A 12,464-nucleotide genomic window follows, 5' to 3' on the forward strand; every position below is an offset into this window, starting at 1 on the left:
AGAAATAGGCAGATAACGGTCAAAAGAAGTACTGAGTGGTGGGTTGTGAGAAATTGGGTTGTTGGCTGACTGGGGTGTGAGCCCTGGTCAAGCTGTTACCACAATCCTTGTCAGGGTGAGGCACAAGCCAAGCCTAAATTAACTTGTGCTCAACCCTCTGGCCGCTTGGCACAGAGCAGTCATGCTTAACATAGAGGCAATGTGTGGAAAATCGTGCCGCACTTCAAACAGTAATAACGTGAAAACGACAAAAATCCAATCAGTAGAATTAGTGATATGAAATTATAAAGATTTTGCTGAAATTAGTGCCAAAAAGCACAAAGTGCCAACTGTGGATATCTGGTCATGCTCGACCATGACAAAGACACAAGTTCAGGCTGACTGCGATGGAGCACAGGTCGGCTTCAGGGTCCCAGTTAGGCCTGCTGAAGAGAGTACTTTAAATCCTGGTTTGCAGAGTGTTGAGGATCCACAACGATGTGTTGCGAAGTCGAAGTGATGCATTGGCTCCGAGATGCAGCAAGGCTACAATGCTAGGCCCTGTGTCGTCGTTGATGGTCTCGTAAATGGAGCTTGCGCTGTGCAGTCCGGCGTTGAGGATGCAGCGTGTAGTTGGGGCGATGCATTGATTCTGAAGAGCTGCAAAATTGTGATACAGAGTCCAGTGGCATCTTCAAGTCTGACATTGATGAGGGATGTAAGGGCCTGCATTGAGAATGCGTTGCACATCAGCTGTTCCGAAGCCGATGCGAGCTGCGGCGGTGATGGGTCCAATCCACGCAGCAGCGGAGATGCATCAGTACTGCTCTGGGTTGCGGCACGCAGCAGAGAAGATGCACCAGTTCTGCTGGATCCACAGAGGCTGGCATAGCACCTTAAGCCCACTTCCAAGGATCCAGGGGTGTGTTGGCACCACTTGGCAGAATAGCCTCCCAGTGACAGAATGCAGATGCAGATGCAAGGTTGTTAGAAGCCTGTTATGTCCCTGAGGCTTGAGACGAGGAAGCCAGCCAACTAGCCCTTGTAGTCACTCTGGATTCTGGGTTCAAGAGATGCAGGTTCAATCCTTCTCACCCAGGCAAGATGGCATCAGGTAACCACAGAAAGGCAGCAATCCCTTCAGAGCAGCAATCCAGCAGAGTGGCAGTCCTTGCAGCAGCACAGCAGTCCTTCTTCCTGGCAGAAAATCAGTGTGTGCTGAAGTGGTGGTGTTTGGGTCCTGTATTTATACTCAGTTATGCCTTTGAAGTGTGAAGAAGCTTTTAGAGGCATGCCTTTGAAGTGCACAGGTGCTGTGCCTTCCTGGCCCTGGCTCCAGACTGACTACAGGGAATATGCAGCCCTTTGTGTGGAGACAGGACAGAGCCCATTCAAGTGCAAGTGGTGCTGGGCCCAGCTCCTCCCTCACATCCTGCCAGTGATGGCCCATCCAGTCACACCCAAGCTTTCCATTGTGTGTGACTGTCTATGATGAATATGCTAAGCCCAACTGTCACCCACACCTAGTCATGTGACCCAGAAACAGGCTGCAGACCGCAAATGGCTATGGTAAGAAAATGCCAATGTTTCAAAAAGTAAAAGACAGATAAATGATGGACGGAATGCGGAATGAATCAAACCTTTACCTCCAGTTAAGAGATTGGGATTAAATCCATTGTTCTTTTGCTCACTATGCCACCCTACTTTAGACTGAGCCATATGCAAATCAGTCTTGACCCAGCTCCTAATGGGAACAGTCCAGCCCTGTCAAGCCAGGTCTTATCTGAACCAGAAACAAGCATCCTGGGACCGGTTTTGTGGTATCCCCCTCATCAGCCAGGCTAGCTTGAATCCAGTGGCACAGTGAGCTCTGGACCCACGTCTGGGCATACCCGGCACACTTAAGGCAAAAGAGACACAAATGATGGATGGAATGCAGAACAAATCAAACATTGCCCCAGTCAAAAGATCTGGGTTACATCAGTTTTTCAGAATTGCAGATTAAAATCCGACTTCACCATAAATTAGGATTTTAAATTGCGATTCCAGAGACTCCGAACATGAAGGGGTTATCTGTTCCCATTTTGAAATTACCATTATAAAAATGTAATAAGGTACTTCCTATGCTCTCCTATGGAAGAGGAAGGCCTTGCAGTAGTGAAAATGTAATAAATGTAATAGTTTTCACTGCTAGGACTTGCAAAACTTAAAGTGCATGTCCAACGTTTATACTCTGCACCCTGCCTTTGGGGCTGTCTGTGGCCTACCTTATGGGGCACTTGTATGTATTCAAAAGGAAGGTTTGGCCCAGCAAAATGTTTATTTTGCTGGGTTGAAATGGCAGTTTAAAACTGCACTCACACAGGCTTCAATGGAAGGCCTGAGACCTGTTAAAAGTGCTATCTAAGTGGGTGGCACAATCAGTGCTGCAGGCCCACTGGTAGCATTTAATTTACAGGCCCTGGGCACTGGTAGTGCCATTGTACCAAGGACTTAAAAGTAAATTAAATATGCCAATTCGGTATAAGCCAATCTACCATGTTTTAAGGGGACAGCACAAGCCCTTTAGAACTGGTTAGCAGTGGTAAAGTGTGCAGAGTCCTATGGTCAGCAAAAATGAAGTGAGCAAAACAGGAGGTCTAAAGACAAAACGTTGGGGCGAAACCACGCTAAGGATACCTGGTCTAACATGGGTTGATGGTCTTCAGTGAATGTCCAGGGTTTAAATAGGGGAAACAACATTCTTGACTATTGAAAGAATCCTCAATGAAGATGGGTGGGTTTGCAACAGCCGGGAGTAGCAGGCCAATTAAAACTGTGGAGAAAGTTCAGCAGTAGGAGACCCGTACCTAGTTGAGCATGGCTCAGGGGACAGGGGTCCTGGTGCACGGTGTAGTCTTGGCACATTCCGCCTTCCAAGCGATGCTTGCGCACTGCATACACCATTTAAAAGCAAGGGATATGAAAAAAAGTTATATTCCCTTACCCCTTCTACTGAAAGAAGACTGTTCAAGAACATTACATTTTCCTGTGATGTGAACAGAACCTTTAACTTAAGGAGGCATCAATTTACTTCACAAGCCAACGCGAAAAGTAAAAAAAAAAAAAGTTATAAGGGTTAACAATACTTAAAAAGTTGGTCTTGCAATAGTAGCAAAAGAGAGGATGACTCCTTGTGTTTGGTAGTGTCGGAGGGAGTTTTATAGCCCCAGTTCTCCACTACATGAGTCCGAGGCAGTATTGTAAATCAAGCGGGGCCTTTACCCATTAAGATTCTGAAACTATAGTTTGCAGTCTTTTGACCTGGAAGCTTGATTTCAGATTCAGTGGTCACACTCCTACCAAAGTTTTGATGGACCAACGTCAACGTGATGAAGATGGTCCATCGCAGGTATCCACTGGCAACTATGCAGGACAGCGTTTGTGTCATGGTGAGAGACTTATGCTAGCATTGGAGCCACTCCACTCTGCACTTGTTGTGAACTGTTAGTCACTGCAGTGGAAGATTTGGGAAGAGCGAGTTCATGTACTACAAACACCACCGCACACATCTTTGGCAGACAAGAACTTCTAGGCGTTTTAAGGAAGAAAACACCATTGCTAACCACTGTGGCAGTTTTAGGGAACATGTTTAAACCTTCATCAGACCACACGTCTTGCACTTCTGGGTCATCGGTACTGGGCTCCCAGCATTAAGCTGTAGCTAGCACACGCCTGGACCAGCCTCAATCATCTCTCTTCCAATTTTCATCCCGTCTATCTGGGCTGATTTCAGACAGAATGTGATGTGTCAACGCGGGTCGCTGTTAAAGCCACGCAGGTTATTGGGGAATTACCAATGTCTATGGTCTGCATTGGAAAGAGACCTATGTTCAAGGCCACTGGAATGATGTGATTTTGCCATCGCTGCGGCTTCCGCATAATTGTCGATTTTTCGCATATGCACATAATCCATCATCTGCGGAATAATCTGCATACCTTAAAATATTTCTAGCTCAAGCAGTTCAAGAGTTACTAAAAATGCAGCAACACGTGCTGGTGTGCAGTGGAGGGCTTTTCACAAAGGTTCACTGGCCACCTATCTATTTGCAGCCTTATATGGATGTTAAATTGGTACTAATGGGATAAAACCTTTGTCCAAAAATTAAAACATGTAAAAATGACAAAATAGTTAATACTATCACAAAATGTGCTGCATCACGTCACATAATTTGCCTTTTGTTGCCACATAATTTAACACACTCTGTCACATAATTTGGTCCTCCCATATTGAAGTATTATCAACATCCTGCTTGCTCTACAGTCAGTGGCTCCAGATAATGCACAACGCAGCCTAACAAGCGCATTAAAGATAATAATTTGTGCTGTGATGGTATTACATTTAAGAAGGAAAACTAACTTTTTCTGTAATGATGTAATTCCACTTTGCCCCGTTCTAACCAGATTCATTGTGGTCACGGTGAGTATAATGTCACAGGGGGTAATTGCTTGATGATTAAAGATTGCAAACTTAATTTGCACTCAAAAGCAATATCTCTTCCTCCAGGCATTGTCTGCTTCCCTTATATTTCAAGCAACAGCAATTTTTAATTACAAGGTCATTTCTAAAAAACGTTATTTTGGTAAAACGTCACTTTTGTAGTATTATTCTTCCAGATATCCAGATCTGTTGAAAAAGGTTAAAGCACAAGTAATAATAATAAAATTAATAATCCGCTTGGGAGATCTGGAACAAATGTTAAAATAACCTACTGACAGGCAAGAATTCTAGGCGTTGTAATAACCAGACGCCCCATCAATGCAACTAATGATAGGTATGAATGCATCAGTGAGTTGTACACATCTTTCATAACTGTAGCATGTCTATTAAGGATTGAAGGAAGTGACCCGAATAGGGCCACCCTGGTCACTCGCGACCACCTCTCAGCCTTCCACACAAATGAAGAGTCGGTCAGACAGTAGAGAATATAAACCAGGTTATTTTATTAGTTTTCGCTCGACGGGAGTCCAGTCTAACCAGCCTCCTTAGACAGCTGCCTAGGGACTGACCCCCGTTCACACAGTAATACAAAATTTGCATTTCCAACACCTCTAACACCCCTCCCAGACTGGAATTTTCCAGTCTGTGTACTAACAAACAAAGGGAGTACAGAAAGGCCAGATACCATCTTGAGAACGGGTACATGTTATCTTGGCTTCAAGGTTACTTTGCCCGTGCTCATCTCTCTAGGGTGGGAGCTGGGCTTACTCGAGAGGAAAGGTATGCAAAAAACAGAACTATCTATTCATGAACAAAAATGCAATTGGTTCTGTTGGGTGTGTATTATTTCTTCAAGCAATTGGACTAGTCAAGAGTCTATTCATAGAAAGACAAATGAATCATAATAAAGACAAATACAAACCATATGGGGTATTCTAAAGCTTTTATAAATTGCATCATTCATAAATACCCTAGTTAAATTGGAAAGGCTGTCGAAAACAAACAGTGACAAGTAGCATGTGACAAGGTGACATTTGGTGCTCAGTGATATAGTGATGGTGTAATATATACAAAAGTGATTGGGGATAAAAAACGGGGAAGAGATGGCCAGGGAAGCAAATATTTCAAGTAACTCTGCGGACTGAAAGAATAAGTCTCTTTGCAGAATCTTTTGACTGGTCCAAGGGATATATTGTCGACGTTTCAACCCTGGGTCTGCACTATTGCGAGGTCAGTGCGGTTCTTCATCAGGACTTTGGACAAGGAATTAACAGCCTGTTGGTATTAAAATTAGTGGTCAGGTTTGTTTTTGGATGTGTAGTGCCAAACTCATTAAAGTATAACACACGGTGGTATAGACTCACCTAAAATATCCTGGAATTGCTCAATTCTGGTCAAATTGGAATGGAGGAGATTAATTACATTCTCCTTTCCCAACAGAGCCTACTTTGGGATCAGAATCATACCAACTCACCACCTATTGAATCTAGGTGAGTTTTCCCCACAAGCATTTGTCATGACCATTAATGGGGACAAGGAGAATGGGAGAGTAATTACCGCACCCATTTTTCCTTTACTTTTACTGTGTGAAGGAGACACCCGGCTCCCGCTAGGATACCAGCCCCGTTATTGAAAGTGATATTCATGGTGCCACTCAACGTGAGCCTGCCTGGGCTTTTTTGGGTGAGTCTATACCACTGTGTGTGCTACTTTAATGAGTTTGGCACAGTGGTTCATTTTAATTGTGTATCATGCTTTTTAACTTTGTACTTTTATGATTCATTGTATGAATCGAATAAAGATTTTGAACCGAACCAAGTTTGGCACTACACATCCAAACACAAACCTGACCACTAATTTTAATACCAACAGGCGTATAGTGCAGTTTTGCAGAGTGGAGTGGCCTAGACTGTTGTGGTGTAGAATGCAGTGGTGCATAGTAGAGTTGGGTAAAGTGCACTGGCGTAGAATGGTGCAGAGTAGAGAGGCATGGATTGAAGTGGTGTAGAGCGCAATGGTGCACAGTAAATTAGAGTGGTGTAGAGTGTAGTGACATAGAGTACATTGGCTTAGAGTGCAGTAGAGTGGTGTAGAGTGGTGCAGGGTAGAGTGTAGTGACATAGAGTGGAGTGATGCAGAGTAGAGTGTTTTTGGAAATGGTCTATTGCAAGGGTTCAGGCATTAAAAGAAAGATGTCCCCTTTGTACTGGTTAACCGTGGCAAACAAGAAACATTACTGTTTACACTGCTGTACTCTCCTACTATCTCAAGACATTCATCAGTGCATCAGGGGACCATGGGCTGAAGATGCTGTGGAGATTCTCGCATATATTTACTTAACTCCACTTTCTTCTCTTAAAGAAAATGTAAACAACGGGGCCACAACGCGTTTGCCTTGATAGTCAATACATTCAAAAAGGAAACAAGTGTATGCAAGAGAAAAGTGGAACGATTACTTTTTAAAATGTATTTTGAGCATGAATTGACCCTTTCTGAAAGTTCTAATGCCCCTTGGTTTAAAGACATAGACTATAAACACAACCATATTGCTAAATATCTGATATGTCGAATGTGGGTCTATATTCATTTTGTAAACCAGGAGTATCTAGATGGGAGCACTTTCTAAACATTTTTAATCATTTTCTAATGCTGCTTTCTATTTTGTTGCAATCTTGCTCATTGAAGATATGATTGGTGGCAGCTCTAATGATCGTCAAGGATTAAAACCGAGCACCGTTTGTAAACTTATGAAGGCATTGATAGAAGTAGAGAGCAGGAGGGGAAGGTCAGAAATTGGCAGTCCGGCATAGAAAACTGAAGTCTAAAGTGACAGAAGCAGACTGAGAAAAGGAAATGATGATTGTTAGACCTGGCATCTTTGGGTGTTTCTCCCTTGACTTTTTGCTTCTGATGACCTGCTTTTTTTTTTTTTTTACTGTGTGCTACATTTCGTTTTTGCAGGTTTTAGAACTCTGGGCACTTCACTACTGCTGTTCTTTGCTAAAGTGCAAGTGCTCTCTTTGTAAAATGTGATTGTGATTGCTTATCCATGATTGGCATATTTGATTTACTGGTAAGTCCCTAGTAAAGTGCACGGTGTGCACCCTGTGCCTGTAAATCAAATGTTGCTAGTGGGCCTGCAGCTTTGATTGTGCCACCCACATGAGTAGCCTTGCAAACATGTCTCAGAACTGCCACTGCAGTGTCTTGGAGGGCAGTTTTAAAACACCATGTTGACCTGGCAAGTGTACCCACTTGCCAGGTACTAACCATCCCTTTTAATACCTTTAAGGCACCCCTAAAGTGGGCTTTAGGTTCCCCCAATGGTACGGTGCAGTTTATGTGACAGGTACGACATGTACTGGTGTGTTTCACATTTTGTGTTAGTAAAAAACTGCAAATTTCGGTTCTTCACTATTTAAAGGACTATCTCTCCCCAGGTTATCATTGGAGCTGACTTGTAATATCTTACAAGTGTAGCTTTCAATTGGGTAGAGATGGAGATTTGGAGCATTTGTTCCCTGAACTCAGGATTTTAAAATACTTCTTTCTGTGAAGGTGGTTTTGAAATTGTGTGTGCTATCACAGGGGGAATTTGTGCTCGGCCGGGCTTTGCTCCGCCGAGAACACATCACCGTCACTTTCCACTGACCTCTGCACCGGCCGGGCTTGGCTCCGCCGGCCCGGAACCACCACTCCCAGCCGCCCCGCAGTCAGGCTCCAGGTGACGCTGCTGCCCTGCCCATCAATCCGCGCCAGGAGGCGCATAAAGTTCAGTGCTGCCCGAGGACTTTTTGCTGCTATCACAGGGGGAATTTGTGCTCGGCCGGGCTTTGCTCCGCCGAGAACACATCACCGTCACTTTCCACTGACCTCTGCACCGGCCGGGCTTGGCTCCGCCGGCCCGGAACCACCACTCCCAGCAGCCCCGCAGTCAGGCTCCAGGTGACGCTGCTGCCCTGCCCATCAATCCGCGCCAGGAGGCGCATAAAGTTCAGTGCTGCCCGAGGACTTTGTGCTGCTATCACAGGGGGAATTTGTGCTCGGCCGGGCTTTGCTCCGCCGAGAACACATCACCGTCACTTTCCACTGACCTCTGCACCGGCCGGGCTTGGCTCCGCCGGCCCGGAACCACCACTCCCAGCAGCCCCGCAGTCAGGCTCCAGGTGACGCTGCTGCCCTGCCCATCAATCCGCGCCAGGAGGCGCATATAGTTCAGTGCTGACCCTCGTCCGGCGAGGACGCACGCAGGACGCGCCGGGCTAAGCCCGGGCAAAGGGCGGGCCCTCTGTGGCCCTCCGAGGCACGAAGAGGACGGGACGGGGCCACTCCCCCTGACTTCACCACATTGCTAAGGTACCATTTTTTCTGAACTAACTGACAATTTGGCAAGGGTTTACAAACTGGACCTTAGCTGTAAATTCTCTAAAATCTTCTACTCTCTTGAGGCTTTATTATAGCCTAAACATTACACACCCCATGATGACTCATAAGGGGGCGACCAAGAAATCAATCAGCCAGAGAGGCTTGAACGTAGGGCCACAAACTCTAGGAAGGCCATCTCCGTCCACCGCCATCATGAATGATTCTGCCACTTCTAGCATATCCATTGATCAAACGGCCGACCCTACGAATGGTACAGTGCAACATCTTTCGCTGTTGGATGAGTTAAATTTCCTCTGCAAATTAAGCTGCGAAACTGTGGAAGCTAGAAACGTAAGCACAAGTTCGTCCCCTTGCCACGCTAAACGTCCCAGTATGTCAACCCCAATCGCCAGTCCTCTGGTACAAATTCCCCAATCCAATGCCAAAACACCACACACTACTTCTCCTCTATCCTCATCTAGTACAAGGAAGTGGGATGGGGCCAAGCCCATAGGGAATAAACCAAAACAACAAAAACTGTGTTTTAGCTCTCCACTGACTGCGACTAACACCCTTCTAAAATTGGAAGATAAAATAGATCAATGGATTACCTCTTTCAATGTGAACTTTCTGGCCCAGATTGAACTAATGGTTGGCTCACTCATCTCGCCATTAATTGCTAAAATCGCCACCCTAGAGGATAGGTTGTTGGGAATGGAGAAAAGCATTAAGGCCAACCTAACTTGTTCTGAAAATTCTGTAACATCAATCTGTTCCAATCCACCTGGAACTATCAGCAACAACCAATCTCAACCATTGGTCCCTACCCTTCTACCCCACAATGCACCTAAAGTCAATCATAAACCGGGTCCTTTACAACGTACTGCTATAAGAGTAGAAAATAACACAACTCACATTCAGCTACCCCCGGAGGCTGCACCCTTTGTGTGTGTTCTAGCAGGAGTTCCAGTAATTAAAAATGGAAAAATTGAGCGGGAACAAGACTTACTCAATAAAGTCATATACTGGTTAACAAAAAACAGGCCCCTGCCCATGGGTTTTGATGGGACCATCATATCTGTTAGAAGAGTGGGCTGGTTAGGCCCCTTACAAAAAGACATTGATGGTGACCTCGTTCTTATAAAATTTAGAAGCAGTTCAGTCGTTCCCTACCTGCGATCTTTGTACCCCCGTGAAGGTGTTGGCCCTATATCCATCTGGGACTTATGCGACTTTTATCCAAGCAGGGTACTCACCCCTCAACTAAAACCAAGGGCAGAGCCAGCACACATGAAGCGCAGTAACTTCCGTGCACTGTGTGGTCATGGCTTTTCCGCCTCCAATCACCCTGTAACAATGTACATCGGCCATGGGTTTGGGTAATCACGAATGCAACTATGACGCAAGGAATTTATTTACGTAACATGGACAAATGTTTTATCTTTATGCCATTTTTTGTTCTTGTACGTAACTCTTGTTATGAGTGTTTTAAATGTATGCTTTTACGATTTTTAAACAATAATCGAACTAAGCTAAAGAACAGATAGAACTATGCCTTTTTAGTTCTTAGCTTAGTTAAATTACGATTTCCAAACTCACCGATACCTTCTGTAGGAGTACAAATTATGTAAATGGTAACTGTATGTAATGTCTGTTTTCTTTTTTATGCATCTTTTATGGTCCAACTGGGCCGAAATAAAGATTGGGAAAAAAAAAATTGTGTGTTTAAAAATCTACTTTTAGAAAGTGGGCATTTTCTTGCCTTACCATCTTGTGCCTCTGCCTGCTTGGGAATCAATGTCTGGTTTAGACTGGCAGCTGGGTTGTTTGTGCATTCACTCCAAACAGTCACACAACGGGAGCTGAGGTGTGCCCTGCATATCCTGATGGCCCATCAGCAGGCTGATGGGCCTTCCTGAGCTAGAGTGGTGGGAGTAGTTGACATTGGCAACTGAATAGAACTGTGCCTCGTCTCTCACAATGCTATCTCCCCCCCCTGTACTGTGTCTGGAGCCAAGACAAGGCAAGTCAGAATCTGTTTACTACAAAGACTATCCTTTGAAGTATGCATACTTCAAAGGCTAAAACGGTTATAAGTATTGGACCTGTAACGCCACATCTTTGGAACACTTATGGATCAAGAGGAAACTTTGCCAAGAAGAGCTGGAGAGCTGTTAGGAGTACTGCCCCTATGCTGTGTTTGCTTTGCTGTATTGGCCTGCAGTTGCTGCTTCTGTCTTGGAGAGACTAAAGGACTTCACTTTTGCTTTGGTATCCTGCTTAAGAAGATTCTCCAAGGCCTTGTGTGTGCTTGCCTCTTGTTAAGAAGTCTTGGGCCATCAAAGGCTTCACCTGCAGCCCCTGAACTCCTCTGCTGGGAGTTCGGATCTGCCAAGTGGTGCTAATTCCAGGTCTGGGCCCTTGGAGGTGGCTTCTGCTGTAAGAAGAGATGAAAATCTGTGCATTGCCCTTTAGCGCCTTTTTCCCCGCCCCAAGCTTGCTGTGCGGTTGAAAAACCAAAGCATAGCTGCAGTGCGGCAGAAAAGGTTGATACAGCATCACCTTCCCTGCATGTAGGAACCGATGCATCGCTTGGCTTTCTGGCACCTCACTTCCCCTGCGCCTGTTTTTGGCTTTGATTATGACGCATCCCAGGTACTTTTTGCTATAAGTGACTCATCCATAGTTTTATATGGACTAAATTGTTTTAAGCCTTTAAAAGTTATATCTTAATTTATGTATGTTCGATTTTTGTCGTTTTGGTCTTGTCTGGTTTAGATTAAGGTTGGTTATTTTTCTAAACTGGTGTGGTGTCCATTTGTAGTGTTTTCACTGTGTTACTGTGAGTTTATGTGCAAATGCTTTACACTTTGCCTCTGGGATAAGCCTAACTGCTCGTGCCAAACTACCAAGGGTGTGTGCTGGGGTTATCTTGGGCGTTTAACTCCCTTACTCTGACTAGAAGGAAGAGCCTCTAATTGGACAGGATTCAAGCCACTGCCAACTAGAGACCCCCATTTCTAACTGTAATGTTAGAGCACAGAAGGTGAGGAGGAAGGACAGTCTTTGCTTTTGAAACAAAATTGACAAGGGACTTAACTACAATTTAAGAACGGAGCCCGACCCCTTTTTAGCTCCCATAACAAGGGGCAGGCAGCTTGTTCAAGCGACAGCTCACAGTGTTATAAGTTTTAGCTGCCAAAATAAGTACTTGGAAACTACAAACAGTCAGTTTACCCTGTTATGACTAACAACAGGCCCTTGTCTGTAGAAGGACTTCTAGATGATAGTGGATCTTAAACAAACAAACCCTTGTGCAGATTTCTCCCAAAAATTAGTTTTCCGGGAGATGGCCCTGAAGGCTCACTACTGTGCAGACATATAGTTGAAGAGTTCAAATAAGGGGTGACCCTTCCTTAATCATGTCTGATTTCTTCTGCGGCACGCCCTATGCCATTTGTCTCTCACCAGTGGGAAGGCATCACATTTTCCATAACTTGCTGTCTTAACTCTTTTTAGGGGACCATGGGGCAAGCAAGAGCTACTGGCCCCAACCCTGGGGGTTGATGTATTTCACTCCTGATGTCCCGGACCTGACCTACTATAGATCCTGAGCCACTGGGCCAACTACTCCTTCAGC

General features: G+C 44.9%; 1 protein-coding gene across 9 annotated transcripts in view; it reads left to right on the forward strand.

Annotated features, from left to right (window-relative positions):
• Positions 1-12,464, forward strand: part of DMD (dystrophin) — a 6,826,337-nt gene that overhangs the window by 6,416,511 nt on the left and 397,362 nt on the right. The window lies entirely within an intron of this gene.

Source organism: Lissotriton helveticus, chromosome 8, assembly GCF_964261635.1.
Source record: "Lissotriton helveticus chromosome 8, aLisHel1.1, whole genome shotgun sequence".
In the NCBI taxonomy this organism is placed as follows: Eukaryota; Metazoa; Chordata; class Amphibia; order Caudata; family Salamandridae; genus Lissotriton; species Lissotriton helveticus.